Source organism: Panthera uncia, chromosome F2, assembly GCF_023721935.1.
Source record: "Panthera uncia isolate 11264 chromosome F2, Puncia_PCG_1.0, whole genome shotgun sequence".
Taxonomy (NCBI): domain Eukaryota; kingdom Metazoa; phylum Chordata; class Mammalia; order Carnivora; family Felidae; genus Panthera; species Panthera uncia.
In genome coordinates this window covers 31,080,793-31,104,057 of record NC_064812.1, presented here as the reverse complement: position 1 = coordinate 31,104,057, position 23,265 = coordinate 31,080,793, and the positions used below count along the sequence as shown (strand labels likewise).

At 36.5% G+C, this 23,265-nt stretch overlaps 1 long non-coding RNA gene across 1 annotated transcript in view; it reads left to right on the top strand.

Moving 5' to 3' along the window:
* Positions 1-8,430: 8,430 nt before the first annotated feature.
* The window catches only part of LOC125924768 (uncharacterized), a 110,553-nt gene continuing 95,718 nt past the window's right edge, over positions 8,431-23,265 (top strand). Inside the window, exon 1 of the long non-coding RNA XR_007458556.1 lies at positions 8,431-8,578. This is a non-coding gene — a long non-coding RNA (uncharacterized LOC125924768). The remainder of the gene's footprint in view (positions 8,579-23,265) is intronic.

Here is a 23,265-nt window from a genome sequence, read left to right as displayed (position 1 = left end):
GGTCCCACAGACTCCTGATTATAGTATTTCTCCTATTTTATTGAAAGATCTTTCTAGTTTCTGTTTGCCGACTGAGTCATATGCTCGTCCTGACAGATCGATACATCATTGTTCATTCATTCATTTAATATTTCCAACTCTAAAAAAAAGTTCCTCTTATTCTTCCTGTAACAACCCATTTTCCCCTTTGTTTAGAGAAATTACTACAAGGCATCTTTGGAACCCTCCCTTTTCCCTTCTTCCTCTTCCATAACTCATTCAACAGCAAGTCTTAGTGGTTGCATCTCCCAAATTATGCATTCATCCATTTCACTCATTCACTTGCTACCATTTTAGTGCAATTTCTTATTTAGATTATGAGAATATCATCCAAATTGGAGTCCTTATTTCCACCCTTAGGTCCTATTTGTGAAGTTAGATACATATTTTATTACTTCCCTTCCTAACATATGCTAATGGTTTCCTATTGTATTTAAAATTTAATGTAAACTCCCTATCTTGGCCTGTGGCCCAATGTGAGTTGGCCACTACCTACTTGTCTGACCTCATCTCAAATATGCTCAATACTTTCCAAGCACTCTGGCACTCCTGCTGTTCCCGGAGCAAAACAAGCTTGTAGGATCTAGATGTGTTTGTATGTCCATTGACTTGCATAAATATCCCACTGTGATACTACAGAGTGTTTGGGGGCAGTGATAAAGAACAAATGCAGTGACATGCCATCTTTGTTACTGGGTTTATTTCTTTTGCTACATCACTAAACTGTTTCTATTTAGTTTTGTAGCCATGTATTTTTGTCAGCTAATGATGATTAGGCTAAATCACCACTTAATGGGTTACAGAAAAATTCCTGTTCTCTTGGAGTTCAAATCGGCTCATTTGGCAGAAGCTGATGAAGAGGTAAGTGTATGGACACAACTAGCTGAAATTGAAGCTATTTACAGACTATTTGATTCTCCAAGTCTCTCCCCTATTTTCTTTTTCAATAACATAGCTGGCACTCAAAAATCTAGTCATAACCAGAAAGTAGCCAAGGTGGAATTTCTCAAAATATTGGAAGAAAAAATCTGGAAAGGGATGTGACAAAAAACTGAAAGGGGTTTGAGAGATACTTCACCATGAAGCAGGCAAATATTAGGGTAGAAGATAAATAAAGTTAAATAGTGGCTGCCCTCAAATAAATGCTTAGAGATAAGATAGTAGAAGATCATTAAAAATATTAACCTGTCAACATTAGTAAAGAAATGTGAGAAATAAAACCATATTAGAAATGGAAAACATAGAAGAATTAGTAAAAAGAAAACTAAAGATTAGATAGTGCTGAAAATGGAATTAGGGATATGAAATACAGGCGTGAAGAAATTGAACAAATGAATAAAAGTTAAAAGAATAGATAATATGCTAGAAAGTCAAAGGAGATCACACATGCACTGACATTTCTTAAGAACAGAACAGAAAAAAATAAGAATATATTAAAATATGAGGCTAGGGTGAAATAGATTAAGAGTATGTTTACTGAGATGACCACTGAATAATGTATAGAATTGTTCAGAGGCACCTGGCTGGCTCAGCAGGAAAAGCATGTGACTCTGGACTCAGGGTTGTGAGTCTGAGTACCACGCTAGGTGTTGAGAATACTCAAATAAACTTTAAAAAAAATTGTTGAATCACTATATTGTACACATAAAACTATGTTAATTACACTGGAATTTAAAAAGTAAATTAAAAAGTATGTTTAAAAAATAAATAAGGCTACAATTTCCTATAGCATTGCGAATTGGATACTCTGAACATTTCTTCTGTTGAAAATAATTAAAAATGTTGAGTAAAATACAAAGCGATATCTCTTCAAGTGCATCGCTGATCTGACAAGAAAATAAATCCATACAGGCCAAAACCAAAGTGAAAGCAGGAAAACTGGGAGGTAACATGTGGCCCTGAGGATATGTGCTACACCCTAGTGACCCTGAGCTTCAGGTGGTTTGATTTTTAATACTGTATTTTGACATGGTTTGAAACTACAAAAGTAACGGAATCAGGGGCACCTGGGTGGCTCAGTGGGTTGAGCGATGGACTTCGGCTCAGGTCATGATCTCACAGTTTGCGAGTTTGAGCCCCGCATTGGGCTCTGTGCTGACAGCTCAGAGCTGCTTCTGATTCTGTGTCTCCCTCTCTCTCTGCCCCTCCCTCTCTCATTCTCTGTCTCTGTCTCAGAAATAAACATTTAAAAAAAAATAAATAAAAGAACTATTGAGGTTTCTCTCAAAGACCCCACTTAAATTGTGCTAATTGTCCCAGTCATGTTTTTTTCTATGGATTTTTTCTAGGATCCAGACCTAGATTATGTGTTACACATATTGTCCTGTCTTAATGACTCTTTCAACCTGGAACAGTACCTCAGTCCTTGACTTTCATGACAGTGATTTTGGAGAGTCTAGGCCAGTCATTTTGTAGAATTCCCTTCAATTTGAGTTACTCCATGCCAGATTATGTATTTTTGTCCAAAGATCATTGAATATTATTGGGTGACACATGATGTTCCCATTATGGGTTGTGTTAAATTTTTTTTTAATGTTTATTTATTTTTGACAGAGACAGCATGAGTGGGGGAGGGGCAGAGAGAGAGGGAGACAGAATCTGAAGCAGGCTCCAGGCTCGGAGCTGTCAGCACATAGCCCAATGAGGGGCTCAAACCCACAGACCGTGAGATGATGACCTGAGCCAAAGTCGGACGCTCAACCGACTGAGCCACCTAGGCACCCCTGGTTGTGTTAAATTTTATCACTTTATTAAGATAATGCCTGCAAGGTTTCTCCGTGGTAAGATTATTCCCAAATCTTATTCCATTTTCCAATATTAATTTTGCAGGAAGATAGTTGGACTATACAAAATCCTGTTTCTTAACTAACTTACCACCTGATTTTAATGCATGAATTGATTGCATTAATCATAGCTTGTATGGTTGTCAAATTGTAATTTTTCATTTTCCTTGCTTATTAGATGGCTTCTATTGGTGGCTATTAGGTAGCTTCTTCTATTAATTTATATTAATGTGGATTTCTGGGTTTTCATTTTACTAGGTATGGTAATCCATTATTATCATTATTTGTTTGTGATGCTTTAATATTCCCCAGATTTAGCCAATGGGAATGCCTTCAAACTGGCCTCTGTGTTCTCTCCCATGCACCTATTAATTTGTGTACTTCCTTACTACCTAGTACAAGATATTCCAGGGCTGTCTTGACTTTCATATGCTCCAGCCCTGGCTTCATCCATTTTTCCAAGGGTCTCTAGTTTCATGCAATGGAGACTGGCATTCAGAAACTAAGACCTAGGTGGGAGCTGTACATGGTACTACTGAGGTATCACTTTTCCCAAGCTCTATTAGTAGAAAGATAAAAAAATGTGTGTGTGTATATATATATATTTATATATATATATATATATATATATAAAAAAACAAAAAAAAAAAAAAAACATAATTTATTTTAGCTTGACATATGTTTAAAGTCATGAATTCGCATGGTTATCTCCAATTCCAAACCAACAACACAAGGTTTATTCTAGCTTTTTTTTTTTTCCATTTGATATTTATACTTGCTCCTCTAGTGAAAACCTAGTTCCCATTGCCTCCATCTCCTATATATAGCCAGTGTTTTCATCCTGCTGGTGGTTAATCCCATCCTGCAGGAGACTGCTTCCATGGGACACCACCTCATTCAGATCTAATGGGTTTTTGATGATGAAAAGAAGGAAGTCAATATTGTTTTCTAAATAAAAAGAGGGAGGGAATAGAAGAGAATTAAACCCCAATTTTCAAAGTTCCATAGAGCTTGATGACTGGGAGATAAAATCTAGGACCTCCTTAATATGAAGAATCTTGTAGAAGACTCTGCCACTTTAATGCAGAGCAAAGTGAGAAATAGACCTGTCCACAGAAGAGGACATAACTTTGGCATAGGTTGGAAGGGGAAAATATCTACCTTGAATATTTGTACCACAAGTTAATCCTCATGCAGTTTTGCTACTTGGATTCATGTGATCTGTTTGTTCCAAAATATGTCAAGCATAACCACCTTAAATTAAGTGAGAAATCTATAAAAGAAGAATGCAATTAAATTTTCGAGACCACACACACACATACACACAAAGAGATAGAAAATATATGTCAGGCTAAGACAAAAAAGGACATTGGGATACAGTCTAACATGTATCTAATTAGAATTTCGGAAGAAAAATTCAGAAACAGAGAAACAATATTTGAGGAGATATATACCAAGAATTTTCCAGAATTTTAGAAAGGCCATAACTCTACAATTGAATAAAGACCAAAGTAAGACATAAAGTTAACAGGGTAAATAAGAGATACTAATTTAATGAGTCAGAGTAAACTATAAAATACTAAAGTCAAAAACAAGATGCTAAAACAAAGACAGAAAAAGTGGTTACTACAGAGAAAAGACAATTTGATGGACGACTGACTTCTTAATAGCAGTAGCCAGAAGACCAATAATATCTTCAAAGTGCTAAAGAGAATAGCTGTCAATGTAAAACTATATATTTGGTGCTAATATCTTTCAAGAATATTGGTAAAATGAAGTCATTTTCAGACAACAATAACAGAACATTGATCACCAATAAACCCACACTAGAGGATGTTATAAAGAGCACATGTAAGGCAGAAGAAAAATTATACTGCAGGGAACTCTAATTGGTGAGAAGAAATGGTGAACCCTGATGTTAGTTATTGTGTGAGAAAGACCTAAAGAAACATTTCTTGGAAAAAAAAATCTGTAAGACTATAACTGAAGCTTTTGGGGCTGCATAAACCAGGAGATAAAAATGTAAAACTCCGACAGTGTAAGCAAAAAGGATAATGAGATGTATTCTACATGTATCCCATAATGTGAGTGAAACATAGTCTAACACGCCTCATGCTGTGTGCAATGGGGGAATTCATATAAGATAGAACTTAGATACTGGAAACAATAGCATACGTGTTAGTAGAGGCTATCAAAATTAACGTGTCCCAAGATTCTTGTATTTGGTGGAAGGAGAGTAAGGATCTTGATTAACATTAGACTTGATCCAGATTTAGTTATTCATGGAACTTATTAAAAGAATGAAGACAAAAGTATAATGTATAAGTTAATACAGGAGGTAGATGTAGTGAGAAAAAAAATTTCTCCCAGTCAATTGAATAAATCAAGGTATGAGAAAAAAAAAAAGGAAAATCATAACAGTGAGAAAGTACAAAAGTAAGATGCTAGAAATGAAATTTATCAGTAAAAGAAATATAAATTAAATATACTCAGTTTTACATTACAACAAATATAAGACTAGATTTTAAAAATGCAACTTGGTAATATTTATAAAAGAATCAGCTAATACAAAAGAATAAAAAGACATTAAAGTTTTGAAAGAAAAGGAAATGGAAAAATAAAGATTACATACGAGCCAGAGAAACTGAAAGTAGCTGAATTAATATCAGGCAAGAACAGAATTTAAGGTAAAATAAAAACTTTACAGGTGACTTCAAAAAAGATAATTTATTGTAGGATTCTCTTCACAAAGAAAGACTGTTTGATTCACTTGGGAGAAATAACAATTCTAAAAAAATATGTCTTCAAAATACATAAATACATAAAAATTGAAATACAAATACAAAAATGCAAAAAGATGGAAAAAATCCATCATCTAGGGAATATGTAGCTTACCTCTTTCAGTACATAACAAGCAGTCAAGAAAGTTAAAGTTAAGTACATAATAAATTTGAACAGTAATTTAGAGACTAGACCTAATAATGAAAATAGAATAGAATTGAATAGAATGCTGTACTGAGCAGATGGAGAATATATCTGCCTAAAACTACATATTTGGTGACAATATCTTTGAAGAATATTGGTAAACTGAAGTCAGGTTATATACATCAAGTGTAAACCCCAAAGCAAAACCTGTAGCCCACAAAAATATTCCTATTAGTTACTGATGTGAAAGGGTTAAAATTTTAAAATTCGTAGAGCTCTAAATCTAAAGCCCTAGAAAAAAGCTTCTTTCTCAGGTTTTACCTGTATTTTTCTATTCCCCTTTGAAACTTCAAATATTTATCATACTCAAGTTGGCTGTATTTGAATAAAAAACCTGCTGAGAAAGAGTTTGTTTTCCTCCATCTGTGTTTAATTGGATTTCTTTCGTTTTTTGTTTTTTTTTTTTTTTTTTTTTTTTTCATGGGCTGGTCAAATTGAGTAAAGCTTGTCTACAAGCAAAGCAGATTGTAAATTCCTATCCAGATTTGTGATTAGACAAGTCTTTAACAAGAGTATATATCATTTGATTTGGTGAAAGGCAAAATGTTCATGCATAAAGTATGCATTGAGAATATTCACAGAATACTTAGTTTGCATTAATATGCTATTAACTTCCTATATGTGTTTTTCTTTTAACTTTTTGTCTCATGTCTTCATGCTGGGGCTTGTGAGAATAGCCATATGACCATTCCATACAGATATTTTAGTAAAAAATAATTTTAAAAAATCTTGTTCTACATGAAAATGGAGTTGTACATGTATATTTTTCTTTCGTTCTCCTACTCAGAGAAACAATGAATGGTCATATGACATGTGACAAATTTCATCTTTCACATAAAATCTTAAGAAAAACAACTTCCATTAGTCTGAGGAAACTTTTGTGCTCTGAGGAGAGATTCTGCCTCCCCAAATGTAGCATAGCCAATGTAGTTCATGTAATTGGCTGGAAAACATCTTAGTAAAGGCTTCTGTGTAAAAAAGAGATAATATGGCAAAGGGTTAAAAATTTTGACTTTTTCCTGTGGAGTTTCAAAATCATCTATCTATTCTTATTCAAGAAAAAGTTCTCATTTTTTTTAGTTGATACAGTTCTCCATTTCTTGGTCTCTTTCTCCAGTTAACCTTAGAAAAGATTCCTTCTTTTTTTTCTTATTATTTTCATCTTCCTTGGCGTATAATTGGCAAATACAATTGATGTTTAAGGTTTACATGTTGATGATGTCTTGCTATAGGTATACACTGGAAAATAATCACTTCACATAGTTTATTTCCTTCCTTTCTTCCCTCCTTTGTGATGAGAACATTCAAGATCTACCCTCTTAGTATATTTCAAGTATACAATTCAGTGTTGTTAACTATCATCACCATACTGTGCACTCGATCTCCAGAACTCCTTTATGTTGCATACCTAAAACTTTATACCCTTTGACCAACATCTCCCCATTCCCCCTTCCTCTCAGCCCCTGGAAACCACATTCTACTCTCTGCTTTTATGAGTTTGACTTTTTTAGATTTGATACAGAAGTGAGATTCCGCAGCGTTTGTCTGTGTCTGGCTTATGCCATGTAGTATAATGTCCTCCAGGTCCATCTATCCATGTTATCACAAATGGCAGGATTTCCTTCTTTTTAAAGCCTGAATAATATTCCATTGTATATATTTGTATACTCCATTTTCTCGTGTTTTTGTCTGGGATGTGGAGATAAGATTTTCTTGGACAATAAAATATAAGACAATTGAATGTAAGCTAGCCTTTCCACAGAGATGTCATTGTCATGTGTGTGGGAATTTCAGAGTGGATTCAGGATAGAAATTCCTCCCGGTGAACTGACTAGCCCAGTAAATGAATTCTGCCAGGTTGCAAGATTGTAGCATGTCTTGGCAGATAACTCAGCACTTTCCAGATGCTCACTGCTTCAGAAAAATCTGTGCGATGAAAAGTTCAGTATAAATTTATTTTATTTGTATATAGGTACCTGTATCAATGAACTTAATGGTAAAGGCATCCCACAGTGACTGCTTTAGTAATAACAACAATGCTGATGTACAGAGAAGAGTTTCTAAAACTTGAATGTACACACACATCACCTGGGTAATCTTGTTAAATACAGAATCCGTTTCAGTATATTTCAGGTATGGCCTGAGATTCTGCATTTTTAAGAAGCCCCCACATCATGCTGATGCTGCTTGATCTAGGACCACACTTTGAGCAGCAAGGATTTTATGTGGAATTCTCCAGTAGCTGGGCAGAGTAGATATTAACCCCTTGTACAAGTGAGAAAATAGAGGCTAAAGGGAATCTGATGCCATCATGCAGCTGTAAGGCGTCTGATTCAGAATTTTTTATGGTATTCTTCAAATGTATTATTCTTATGTGTCTGTTGCATTACTATTTTTTTTTAATATTGGACTTCATGTAGTAGCAACTCCTGCCCTTTCCATAGGGATTTGGTATCTTGGTAAGTTCTTCTCAAGTTCTTCTTTAAGTAAACCATAATATGTGGAAACACTAGGTATTTGAGCGTTGATGGGCTTGTATATGTCCAGTCCCTGATAGGACAGTCCCACTGTATCCTGTGCATCTGATCACAATACAGCTTCATGTTGATACATTTGCAGATCATGGTGTCACATAAGGCCAGCTAGCCCATCTATACATTGGATTTCCTGCTCTGAAGGAGTTTGGGATCTCTCATCACTTCTGCAGACAAGGTTTTACCTGAAGAACCTACCACTCGGAAATGCCTGTGAGCTTTTAAGCACTGCTATTGGTAGGTGCCACCTGCAGAGAGTCCAGCCTGGTGTTGTCTTGTTTACATTTATTCATTTATTGACAGGGGGCATGTGTGAGCAGGGTAGGAGCAGAGAGAGAGGGGACAGACAATCCCAAACAGGGTCCGCACTGTCAGCGTAGAGCCCCACAGGAGGCTCACACTCAGAAACCGTGAAATCGTGACCTGAGCTGAGATCAAGAGTCAGTCCCTTAACGGAATGAGCCACCCAGGCACCGCCAGCCAATTGGTATGGGGTTGGCTTTGGCATTAGCCTGTCAGGTGCACCAGGTGATTCTAATATGAAATGAGGCCTGAGAACTATCGTTTTAAAAGAACTAATACTTAAGCACCTACTTACTCAGAACAATTAAATCATTATTTCTGGGTGGAATTGAAACGTGGGTAATTTTTTAAAGCTCCTAAATGATTTCACTGTGGAACTTATTTGAACATCACTGCCCTAACTCATTATTTCTGAAGTGGATGTTGCAGCGGAAAAAGGAGCTGTTTTCTTTCTCCCAAGAAGATGAGTGAGAATTCTCACAAGAGGTGAGGGGGTTAGCTTTGGTTAAAATGGTAACAGTTCTTAAAACTGAAGCAACAGGGAAACACCATGAGTATGGTGATGTCAGTTTGTACATGTTTTCACTTCGTGGTTTCTAAACAAGAATATGTCAAGTCTGAGTTTGTCCCATTTATACTAATCCTAATGAATGTGTTTCTCTTTCCCATTGTATGTCATAAAATCTAGGGTGTAAAAGGTAAAGAAATTTTGAGATGTTGTGTTAGGTAAATTGTTAGAATTCACTATGTGCTAATTTTTATCTTTCACATTTCCCCCTGTGATTTTTTTTTTTTTCTGGTCATGGTATTTTGTCGTGGGAGCTGTTTTAGCCTCCTAGATCTTGGTTTCTTACCGGATTGAGTGCCATGTCCTTTAATAATAATAATTTTAAAAAAGCAATTATATCAAATTCATGATGTACGCTTCCTAGACAAAAATGGAGTAGGACTAAAACTCATTGTTCAAGGTTATCTAGATGTGGTACAGATAAACTATCAGGCTATTTTCTACAGTGCAATGAAATGTTTTCGTATTTCCATATGGAAAGCAGCCTCAAATTTAGGAACTGATCACTTCCTTCTAGGAAGGTAGTGAGCTTTAAGTTTGTTTCTTCATAATGTATTTAGGGAGAAATTCAGTTCCTGCCCAAGATGAATGCAAAAGTCAAAATAGAGAAGTGAGACTTCAGGTAAATAGTTGCTTACCTTATAATCTTCTGGATAGATTCAACATCATGCAAAATAGTGGATTTAAACCAACAGGATTTTTTTTTTTCCAAGCAACGTACTCTCAGGAGGTTAGCTAGTTGATTTTTGCTAAGCAGGCAGTAAATAACTCTCCCTCATTCAGTCTCTTGCCCTTCCCAAGACCCTGTATTTGGATTTGAGATTTTAACTTTTTGTCTCTGAAATAATTGAGGCAGGGAGAGATCAAAGGAGTTCTCCCAAATGATTTATGATGATGATGATGATGATGATGATGATGATTTATTGACTAAATGCAGATCTCAGAGTGACATTGCCTCATAACCAGTAGGTGCTGACAAAACAATAGAGAACTATTATAAAAAAGTGATGGGTCTCCACAGTGAACCAAGAGATGCTAAGTTCCCTGATAAGTGTGTGCCATATTGACACGTGTATTTCTTCAATTCTTGCTGACCTCTCCTACTTTGTCTATTCTAGAACATCCCTCCTTCTGCTCTCTGGTTAAACTAAGCTGAGTTTCTTGTAGTTGTTGCAATGATGTTAAATCCTTTCTGGCCCCTGAACTTTTGCACATGTTGCTTCTTTTGCCTACATCTATGATTCTCAAACTGTTTGTTCTCAGGATCCCTTAATACACTGAAAAGCTGAGAACCACCAAGAGCTTTTGTTGTATAGGTTATATTATTGTATCTACCACGTTAGAAATGGAAGCCCAGAACATTTTAAATTGTTAATTTTCTCATACAATGACATAAAGCCATTACATTATTACAAATAACATTTTTATGGAAAGTAAACTAGATCTTTTAAAACAAAAAGAATTAGTGAAAGGAGCAACATTGGGTTTTTTCCCCACATCTCTTTAATGTCTTGCCTTAAAAGAAGACAGGTGGATTTTTATATATGCTTCTGCATTTAGTTTTTTTGCAATATATTGTTTTGCTGGAAGTATATAAGCAAATCCAGCCTCAGACATAGATGTAATTGGAAAAGGAAGATGTATTTTAGTAGCCCCTACACCAAAATTAAGCAGCAGTTTCTTACAGCTTAGTCGTGCTGTAGTTACAAGATTAGTTTATAATAAAAACTAAGATATTCAATCATAGATTTACTCACACTTCTTGGAGAGAACAAAGAAAGCCCTGCTTCTATGAGCACACTCTCAGATCACCTAATGCATTGCCAAAACCCTATTATGAATCCTTTTTGAAACCCCCTTACTGAGATCACCCCACAGTTCTCAATAGTGTGTGTTCTTTGGTGCAACACGTCCGTCAATGATACTAAGTTTGTTTGACTACAGGGATTTTCCTGGTGGTTTTGGGCTGGAAAGAATCAACACTGGTTTTTATGGCCCCTTGTGAGTAGGATTTGCAGTGTCTATTTCTGTGGGTGAATAAAACAACCCATTTCCAGGAGATTGCTGTAAAGTTGGAGCAACCACCATCCTACTTTCACGATTGCTGTTATTCTGACGATAAAATGGTCTTAAGTCCTTTGGCTTTCTTTTTAGAAGACTGATGGCCAATAATCGGTGCTAAAGTTGTTGCTGAATTACCATATTTGCATCTGGGCTTCGTGACTCTGGATGCAGAGTCAGACTTCCCAGGTTCAAATATCAGCTCCACTGCTTACAAGTTGTGTGATCAGGTGCAGTGTGTTTTTGTTCTCAGTGTTCAGCTTCCTTACTTGTAAAATGGGGATAATAGTAGTATCTGCCTCATAAGCTTGTTATGTTCGTATGAATTTGTGTTTGCTTAAAATAGGGTCATTCAACACTATGAATACTTGTTAAATTAATAGTTTCTTAACAGAACCTTGATTCTGCGTATCCCCTTAGCCTATCTGCACAGGTTTAATTAGAAGCAAGGTGAGCTTATGAGACTTTGTCTACAATTTTCTTTCAAAATTGTCTGCTCTGGTCATCACAATGAAATAGTAATGCAATTCGTAGAAAGATGCCTATTTTTACAACTAAAGATCGTGCAGTTTTTTTAATGACAAGCATAGGTAAAGGTAGGATTATATAAAGTAGGAGATGACCCATTTGAAGATCTGAATTTTGATACTACAATTGCCTCAGTTCTTCGATGTTAATTGTATCTTAAACTTTACCCGGATTGATATGGGAAGATATATACATGTAATGTGAACATAGGATTTACAATAGAAATTTATTATAATCTAAATGCACTAGTTTTTAGCATAATGTTAATTGCAGAAAAGGCTTAGAAAATACAGTAAAGGGGCGCCTGGGTGGCTCAGTAGGTTAAGCGTCTGACTGGCTCAGATCATAATCTTGCCATTCATGAGTTTGAGCCCCGTGTCAGGCTCTGACCTGACAGCTCAGAGCCTGGAGGTTGCTTCAGATTCTGTGTATCCCTCTCTCTGCCCCTTCCCCACAATCTCTCTCAAAAATAAATATTAAAAAAAATTTAGGGGCACCTGTGTGGCTCAGTTGGTTAAGCCCCTGACTTTAGTTCAGGCCATGATCTCACATTTGGGAGTTTGAGTCCCGCATCAGGTTCTGTGCTGACAGCTCGGAGCATGGAGCCTGCTGCGGATTCTTTGTCTCCTTCTCTCTCTGCTCCTCCCCTGCTCACACTCTCTCTCTTCAAAAATAAATAAACATTAAAATTTTTTTAAATAAAAATAAGTAAAAAACAGAAAATGCAGTAAAAAATTACAAGAATCCATAGAAATGATCTCCTTGAACTTTTGTGGTAAAGCTTATCTTTACCCTTAGATCAATGAAATGTTTTAATATGTGAGGAAAATTTTGTGTTCATAAAGGATTTTAACCAATACTGAAATTACTGGAAGTATAAATTTCAAACTTAGTTTTTTCTCTGCCCTATATACAATTTACACATTTTATTCTACTTACACATCTATGGGATGGGAGCGATCACCCATTTGTTGTTTACATTCATTAACTTATAAATTTAACAGATTAAATCCCATTGTATGAATAATATCTATAATATCATATTTCAAAACGTTAATCTGATTTTTTCAACACTATATTCAGACTTACACATCTAACAAGCAGAATATTTTTAAATATTTCAATATAACTTCTAAATAATTTTTTCCTAAATTTATAAATTTAATAAATAGATTATATTTTATATTAAAACTATTTACAAGTCAGTCAATTTGTCTTTTATGACTTTTAAAGTAAAATCACACCTATAATATCAACTTTTAAAGCTTAAGTAAAATTGCATGTTTAATAAATCGGTGGAGGGTCCACATAGCATAGTGGATAATAGAATGAACTTGGGAACTTTACTGTCTTAGGTTCAAACCCAAGATTTGCCACTTACTACCTGTATAGCCTTGATTAAGTTACTTTTCTGTGCTTCAATTTTCTTATATATTATTAGGTTTGTTAGGGGTATTAAATGGTTTAGTATTTCTAAAGATTCAAAAGGGTACCTATTACATAGAATTATATACTGTTTATTAAAATACATAAAATTTCTCTAAAACATCAAATTATTTTAAGCATTTAAAAACCTAAAATAACATTTGGGGGCATCTGGGTGGCTCAGTCAGTTGAGCGTCTGACTTCGGCTCAGGTCATGATCTTGTGGTTCACAAGTTTGAGCCCCACATCGGGCTCTGTACTGACAGCTCAGAGCCTGGAGCCTGCTTCAGATTCTGTGTCTCCCTCTCTCTCTGCCCCTCCCCTGCTCATGCTCTGTCTCTTTCTCTCACTCAAAAATAAGTAAGAAATTAAATTTTTTTTTTAATTCAAAAAAATAAAAACCCGAAATAACATTTGGTGATTGTAGAACTTATTTCTAAACTTAACTCCAAATTGCTAATAAAATGGATTTGATTTACTTAGTTACCCTGGTTTTCACAACTTCTTGTAGTTTCAAACTCCCTTATCTACATAGGGGAGATGTGTGTTGTCTCATATAAATGGAAGTTACCTATTGAATATTGGTGACTATGATACAAACGTGGATTTGAGTTATTGGCTAAGATTTGAGGAACAGGACTTAGGACCTGTCCTGGCTTTGCGTCTTCCAAACTGATTTTTTTTTTTTTTTTAAATGTAGTATCAATGAGCTGGTCTTGCTCATACAGATGAGGCTCTGTTGGTTTGTCAATGGCGAGCTGAATGCCTGGAATTATGGCTGAGGCTCATTTTATCAATTCAGTAAATTCAGCTCTAACCCAGTTTTCAACTTTGATCTCTTTTTAAATCTTGTCTCCAAATTTTAATCACCTGATGGAAAGGATTGGGTTTTTTTATCCCGTACATATACTTTAATTGATTCATTATTTGGAGTAAACCAATCCCTTTATTGCCTCATGTAATGTTTCATGCTTTTTCCTTTTTTCCTTTGGTACTGTGTAAAGTGCTATCATTTTCTTGACAGCTTTCTCAATTCCTCTGCTCCCACTTTTTATCCCTGGCCAAGCCACGAAGGAAACAATTTACACTATTTCAGTGTCTGCCCATTGGCAGTCTTGCTTTATTGGGCCTCTCTTAACAAACCTTTGTAACTCTCCTGTTTGCCTCCTTCAGCTGGAATACCTTGGGCCATGTGCTTCCCTCTCTTGCAATACTTTATCACAAAATACTTTATCACAATCTGAAAGAAGTAGCTGACCCGCTCCAGCACCTTGACATCTATCCAGCCCCCTGAAATTCCTATCTTTAGGCATATTATCCGAGTCTCAGAACACAACAGATGGTTGCTTAATCAAACATCTTTTCTACTTAGAGTAGCAAGAATCAAAAATTTTCTAGCCCTCAGTGTAAGAAAACCTCACTCTTTCTCATTCAGTCTCCACTCATTCTTACAATTTAGCATATGACACTTGTGATGCCCACTTCCAAGGGTCAATGTCATCATTAGGACTCTTGGTTGCAAGCAACAGAGGATTACTCTGGTTAACGTAAGTTTAAGAGAGGAGACTGGGGATATTGGAGAAAAGCTGTGATAACCCATAGATTCAAAGAAAGAGTGGAACACTTTAGCCGTGGGGAAGTGGAGGGACAGCTGGACTTAGTGGATCTTCTCTCTAGCATTCTGCCATTATGATGACACAGCTTGAAAACATTTTCATTAATTATCTAAACCCAATTCTACTTGCAAACTACTCTTTAGGACTCTAACAATCTTTTTTCAAAACTTAGCCATGGTACCTGGTCTGAAAATCTGCTTCCTCTTACAGGTAAGAAAACTGATCCAGAGGGTTTGGATAATTTGATTATAGTAAATATAATCAAGTTCCTTTGGGACTTAAGTAAATAAATCTCTTTGAATAGTCCTAAGAGTAAATGAACTCCTAAAGCATTCCTGAGAGTAAATATAATTAAAGTGACATTTTTACTAAAATGCGGTGTTTGTTCCTTTGTTGCATCACAGAATATGACACCGTGGTCTTTATATTTAGTCATTCTTTATACTTTTCTCAGCTCTTCTCCTTTATCTACAACAATACCAAGATTATGTATATATTAGTTGCCTAAGGCCAATCAGTAACACTGAGAACACATTTGAGAAGGACTGCTTGGATGTGACGGTATAGAAAAATATGATTTTTTCAAAGGTATCCCAATTCTTTTTGTCTAGTGGCTTGTTAAAATGAGATTGCTCTGAAAGGATTAGCTCTTTGGAATTTTTTTTTTAATCCAACAAAGATTTAGTGACCACATACCATGTATAAGACACATAACAATTTGGGATGCATTAATAAATAAAACATAAAAGCAAACATAAAATATCTGTGGCTTTATGGAGTTTATACTCAAGTCAGAGAATACACGGTAAACATACAATAAATTAAATAGTGTAACAGCCAACACTAAGCATTATAAGAAATAAAGCAGGATAAGGGAATCAGAAATTGGAAAGAAAGGGGGCGCCTGGGTGGCTCAGTCACTTGAATGTCTGACTTTGGCTCAGGTCATGAACTTGCAGTTCATGAGTTTAAGCTCTGCGTTCTAGCTCTGTCAGCTGTGCTGACAGGTCAGCTCAGAGCCTGGAGCCTGCTTTGGATTCTGTGTCTCCCTCTCTGTCTGTTCCTCCCCTGCTCCTCTGCTTGCGCTCTCTCTCTCTCAAAAATAAAGATTTAAAAAAAAAAACTTGAAAGAAAATTGGAAAGAAAGTTTAAAATTTTAAGTAGAGTGGTTAAGAAAGTCCTTATTGAAAAGATAACATTTGAACAAAGACTCAAAGGAGGTGAAGGACTCTTTCATGTGGCTATTGAGTGAAAGAACATTAGACCATATTTGGATTTAATTTGGATTTTTAAATTGAACTTTATTGAGGTATAATTTACATATAAAAAGCACCCATTGTAATTTTAGAGTTGGATGAGTTTTGATAACTGTGTATTTCATGTTAGCACCATCAAAAACAAAATACAAAACATTTCTGTCACCTCTGAAGGTTTTTTTCTACTCCATTCCACTCACCCCCCACCTTTTACCACTAGTCCCAGACAATCACTGATCTTTCTTCTATACCTGTAATTTAGATTTATCTTCCTGGAGTTTTATAAAAATGAAATTATACACTAGTATTTATTTTTGTTGACCTTCATTTGCTCAGCATAAATTTTTTGGTGGTTCAGCAACAAAGCAGTTCATTTCTTTGCATCCCTTTGTAGCATTACACTGCATGAATAGTTTGCATAGCTTGTATTTCTATTTACTCTTTGATGGACATTTGGGTTGTTTCCAGTTTTTTGCTCTTGCATATGAGGCTGCTATGGATATTGAAGACAAGACTTTGTGTGGACCTATATTTTCACTTCTCTTAGATAAGTCGGAGAAGTTATACAAGTGGGTGTTTATAAGAAAATGTCAAGGTGTTTCCAAAGTGTTGGCACCATTTTCTATTCCTGCCATTAATGTATGAGATTTCCAATAGCTACATATCCTTGCTAACAATCTTTTAAAATTTTAGCCACTCAAGTATATGTATAGTGATATCTCATTGTGGTTTTCATTTGTATTTTCTTGATGACTGATGATGTTTGATCATTTGCAAATCTTCTTTTGTGACGTGTTAAAATGTTTTTTCTATTTTTAAAACCAATAGTCTGTCTTAATATTACTGAATGTAGAAAGTCTTTCTATATTCTGGAAACAAATCCTTTGGTATTTGTATGTATTGAGACTATTTTCTCCCAAACCGTGGCTTGCTTTTCCTATTTTTTACAGGTAACAGACTATAGATGACTAAAGTTCCCAAAGTATAGGCCATGAAATAATTTGGATAAAATGGAAAATGTTAAATGCATATATAAAATGAGTAAATTTTGTACTCCAATCATAATTTTGTCCAGTCCAGGCTATTTCTTAAAGTAAATCCCTTTCTTTTGTTTACCATCTATGACTTGATTATATTTCATCATCTAATTTTGCCTTGGCTTTTCATGTGTATACATCTTATTTTCTTAGCCAGATGTTTCTTTTCTTAGCTAGATTATAAGTCATTTTTCTTTCACTAGACTATAAGTTTTGTGTTTTTCTTTGTCCACTGCAGCAACTTTAGGCTTACTAGATATTTATGAATATATTTATTCATTTGATTAGACTTGGATTCTAAAGTCTAAGTATTTGGTGGATTTGTGATTTGGTGGTTTTTCTCATGTGTGTTAGGGTTCTCCAGAGAACCAAAACCAACAGGATGTATAAATACATAGAAAGAGATTTATTATAAGAGATTGGCTCACGTTGTTATGAAGGCTAAGAAGTCCCAAGATCTGTAGCTGGCAGACTAGAGACCCAGGAGAGCCAGTTCTAGTCTGAGTGTGAAGGTCTGACCACCAAGAGACATAACAGTAGAAGACCCAGTTGGATGGCCTGCAAGTTTGACACCCAGAAGAGTTGATGTTTCAGTTTGAGTTTGAAGGCAGGAAAATCCAGATATCCTAACTCTAAGGCATCCAGGGTAGGAGGAGTTCCCTCTTACTATAGGAAGTATCAGCCTTTTGTTCTATGAGGGTCTTCAACTGATTGGATCAGACCCACCCAAACTGGGGAGAGCAATTTGCTTTACTGAGTCTAACAATTCAAATGTTAATCTCACCCCAAAACATCTTCACAGACACAGACTATAAATATCTGGGCATCCTGTGGCCCAGTCAAATTGACACATAAAACTAACCAGCATATTATGGTAGAAAGGAAACTAAAATGAAAAGAAAATTCTTCTCAATTTACAATAGGGTATGGAAAAACTAAGGAAGCAAATTTCAATCAATGTGAAGGAAAGATATGCCTATATAAATGTTTATACTTGGTACCTACTTAGATAGCTATATGTTGAATTCCTAGATATTTGAAATGAATAAATGCCCACTTGCACTATCAACAACTGTTCACCAATGGGGTTACCACTTTTTTACATAATGTGTTTTAAAACTACATTGTTTAATATGTTTTCTAGATAGCTTGAAATATTCCGGTGCCAGCTCATAACCACCTAAAACTGGGGAAAGGTATATTCCTCATGCAATCACTGGGTTCCTAATACTTCCTAAGTTTTATAGAACATAGAAAAGCTAGTACTTAGACAAAGAAAGAACACAGATATATCCAGTTTCCATGGGTGCCATGCTTGTGTCAGGCTAATTCATTGACAAAAACTTTGGCTGAAGATACATACAAATCCTATCTTGTTGAACAACTAGAGACTAGGCATGACTCTGAGGTGGAATCAGAAGCATTCCTTGCTTTGGCATTTCAGGGACTCACAATGATGGGCTGGGGCAAGCTCAGTGGTGAGAAGATTGGCCAAGTAAGACATCCCTCCCTTAACCTACCATACTTAACAGAGACACTGGTTCATGTTAACAGAAGAAGCAGGATAGCCTAATAGGATGGAAGCACGTGGAAGGAAAAAGAGCTAATGAGTTTGTAGGTAGCATTTGTAAATAACAGCGTCTACATTCTTATTGATAGAATAGTAGGTCTTTTGGAATAGCTTCAAATGGCCAAACCAGGCATGATTGGGTTTAAATGAGGACTGGAAGCCCAGGCAGGATATGGTTTCATTCTGCAACATTTCCAGTTTTGGGCACTAGCTTTACTGCTGTGGGGTGGCATCCACACAGCCCTTCACATCATAGTCTTCTTGTAGCTTGACACAACTTCTATTGTACAAGGCACATAAAACCCCAGAGGGATTCATTTGGATTTAGGCTTTCAGTGGGAACTGGGTTAAACTGTGTTCCCAGCTCATGTTCTACAAATCATGTTCTTATGTCAGATGAAAACCCCCATCCCTTGAATGTTGACTGACGACTGGGTTTTACTTCACCTGGTGAGATTGGATTCTCGAGCAAAGAGCATGTCTGGGGGCCAGTTCCGGCTGCACTTAACATTCCAAGTTATAGGAGAAATCTCAACAGCACAAGCATGTTCAGTGAGACCGTCAGCACTCTTACCAGAATGTAGTTTCTGTTAGACTTCTTTGAAGGATGGGTCTTAGGACTGTGTTTTAGGATTTTTCTCCTTGGAGAGGATAAAATTGAATGGTTTTCTTCCCTTAATAAAATACTTTCAGCAAGAGGATTTTTATTCCTGAAGCCCGATGGATTCCAGTGATATTTACCTAACCCTCACTGGCATCACATGTCCACATTAATTCAATTTAATTACAGCTCTAGCTATTTTTTTTTACAAGAAAATAATTTATTTTGAGAAGATGTTCACATGACAGAATCTTCAGAAATAGCATATAATGTTTTACATCATTCTAAATTTGGATATAAAAGTTTCTATCTTTATGTTCTTCTTATTCATATTTATCACCACTTCACTATATTTAGTATTTTTGTGGACAAGTTTGAAACTTAGGATGAACTATGTTTTTTGAAGAATTTCCTATAACTGAGTCCCACATCACTAAGGTAGAAATTAATTCATTTTTGTGGCCTCATTCAATATACTAATCAAAACAATGCTGTGTTTTCATTTGATATCTTATAATGTAACATTTTGTGCAAGATAATAGTTTATAGTGTAATAATATCTTATAATGTCACATCCATTATGCTTCCATTCTCACATTCATGCATTTTTACTGTCCCAAAAGAATGGCATGGAAAATATAGTAGATATTTTTTCATTTAATGTGTGCATCTAGGGCTGACTACTGGTGGTACTTCAGGAATTTTCACAGCATGTTTTCTTCCTGGGAATTATGAAGTTAGCTTTGGGATCTGGACAAGCTACCAAGAATTCTGGGAATCTGGATTCTAAAAGTAGTTGTTTTCGTTCAGAGGTCAGGTGGCTTGGCCAACAAAAGGGCAATGTCAGGGCAAGTGATCATTCATCATGCTGTCCTAGAACTGCTACTTTCTTCTAGAATCTGCAGTGTGGAGAATGGCTTCTTCCCAATGACCCCAATGCATTCTGCCTCCTGTGTAAACATCTCCTGGAGGGGTCTGTAGCCCCTGTGTGCAGTGAGAACTTACTGAAGTTTGGTAAGGTTGGCTGCTGCTCTTCTCTTGGCTCCTGGCAAGATGAGCTGTTTTGGAAGTTGACTGCAATTTATTTATTTTTCTAAGGGATGAAGGTAGCATATCAAAGGTCAGTCTCTTTCTCAGCCATTCTTGAGCTGTGTTTATAATAATGATATTATTCAAACTGGGACAGTGTTGAGAGTGAAATTGGTGCTCTTAATAATTGGACTGGTGCTAGTGTAAAATAGGATTGTTCCAGGTCAACCAGGGTGAAAGTTCACCCAAGCTGTAAGATTATAGACGTGGTTTCACCAGGCCATTTATAGTGAGAAGGATTGACAAGGAGGAAGATAAGTTCTGTCATGAGGTGAAGTAGGTGACAGATTAATGCTGTGCACGTGCAACAACCTTATAAATCACAGGCCCACCAGGACCAACACAGGAGGGAAACACAAGATTGTTGCTTGTCACTCACCCAAACTCGGTTTAAGTAAGCCAGGGTTTGCTCAATTCTGTGTCAAAGATCTTTTTTGAAATCTGATAAAATCTAACAAAATGCTCCACAGAAGAATACACACACAGGTCAAATTTTGCGTGCAATTCCAGGGAATTGCTCAGTTTCTATGAAGCCACCTATGAAAATATGGGCCCTATGTTTATCAGCCCTATAAGGCATAAACTACACAATAGACTTGTATTATTTTTTTTAATAAGTGTTACAGTAAAAGTAGGAGTGTATAGCTTATAGAATCTATTAAAATGGACAGGATCAAAAGCCACTTTCAGATTTGTAAATGTGCATCACTGACTGATTTTTTTTTTTTTTTTTAGTGTTTGCCCCTTCCCCTCTTCCAAAAATAAATAAACAGAGTGAGAGGGAGAGAGAATCCTATGCAGGCTCTGCACTGACAGTGCAGAGCCCAACGTGGGGTTTGATCTCACAAACTGTGAGATCATGACCTGAGCTGGAATCAAGAGTTGGGTGCTGAACCAACGGACTGAGCTGCCCAGGTGCCTTGTCACTGACAGATTTTGAACCAACTGGGGGACTGTAAAGGAATTCATATAATCAGAATTCAGTGTACCCTGATCTCAAGAAAATGATTTCACCAGAGGTGTTAATTTTTGACAGTGATCATAACTTGGTGATATTCTGTAGTTGTAATTGATGTGGGTCTTTATAAGGAATGTAAAGCAATAATATGGCTGGATTCCTGCACAGAGAGACAGGACACCAAGGCTTTTTGTCCAGGAAGCAGCTTTATTCATGCCAGCACGGGCTCAGTGGGTTCATACCCAAAAAAACTGAGTCCCGAACACAGTGGGATGTAGCCTTTTATACAATTTCTACTTCTTTGTCTCCTATACATGGTAACATACAGACAAACAGTCTGATTGGGTGGTCTATGTTAGAGTCGTGAGAAATGTCACCTATGAGCACATAGTCAGGTTGCCTTCCCTTGTCTTGATGTTTGTTTGTTTGTTTGTTTGTTTGTTTGTTTTTCTCACCACATTCCTTAGGGGATTCCACCACATTCCCCCCTTGGATGCTCGGACCCTCCAATTTTGGGTCAAAGAGCATCATCGTGGTTCAGAGGTTTATATTTCCATAACATCATCACATGCGTGGCCGTTTTCCTTTTGAACATTTTCTCAATGAGGCTGGAGATGGACTGTATAACCAGGAGAGTTAGGCAAGGTAGGATTAAGCAAGCTCCCAAAATCAAGAGGATAATTTCCATGATTTTGATCTTGAGTCTCCCAAGAGTTGAAAATCAACCTCTAAATAACTCCCCAGAGTCCCAACCTTTCCAGGTCTGGACTGGGACATGAGAAACCTTTCTCATTCGATCTGTGATCTCTTCTATGACTTTTCCTTGATCATCTATCTGTAGGAAGCAGTTGCTCAGATTAAATTTTCCTCGAACTCCTCCTTCAGAGACAAGCAAGTAATCTAAGGCCAAGTGATTTTGATAGATAGAATTGTACATTTTGGTTTGCTGCTTGGCTAGTAAGTTAAGAGCTCTAGCAGTTTGGTTATAATTATAATTGGTTATAATTTCTACAACTGCTTGTAGTTTGATTATGCAGTTTAGCATGTAAATGGGAGTGTGGTAGTCCCAGGTCTCATCTTCTGCTCAGGTGGCGGGACCATAATATTGGATTATATGCTCACGAGGCCATTCATCATCTTTCCAATTGCCAATTTGTAGGGCACATCATTTCCTTTGAGTCTCCTTGTCCCCATACACTTGGATGCCCAAATATCCCCCCCCTGGCAAATGGAAGCAGGAAGAAAGATGGATGAATAGTTCCCAGCACACATGGCCCTGACCTGCCTGGGGGAAGTACTGTATAGGCTGTCCTTCCACATATCCAGTATAGTCCACCTATACTGGGGCCTACCATTTGATGACTACATTGACCTTGTCCCAGGCCCCTTGGAGATGAAAGAAATTAGACAAGAGGTGGGGATCTGGTTCAAAGTGATCTGGGGACCCTCACCACTGTGTTTCCTGGGGGTTGACTTATAAAATCTTTGGCCTAGGCACACTAAGCTTCCAACAGAGATGGTGAACTTTCTTCCCCACCAGGCAAGGCAGTTCTTCCCAATAATTGAAGTTTTGAGGAGCCAAAGTCCGATAATAGCACTGTTCCATTATAACGTTTGCTAGGATCTAAGTCTATAGCCTCCCATGGCCATTGATCCCCCATGTTGGTTCCTCTGCATACACAGTAAGAAGAGATATTTAAGGTCTGGGCTATAGTTTCTGCTAAGACAAGGAACAGGTTTCTTATTGTGGTGGAGATTAAGGGAGGGCTACTTTCTCTTGCCTCATAAAAGGAATGAAAGACTTCATGAGTTGAGGCTTAGAATGAGACAGCAACCATCTTGAAGTACAACAGGGTTCCTGGGTGAGTGCCTTGCCTATATATATATATATATATATATATATATATATATA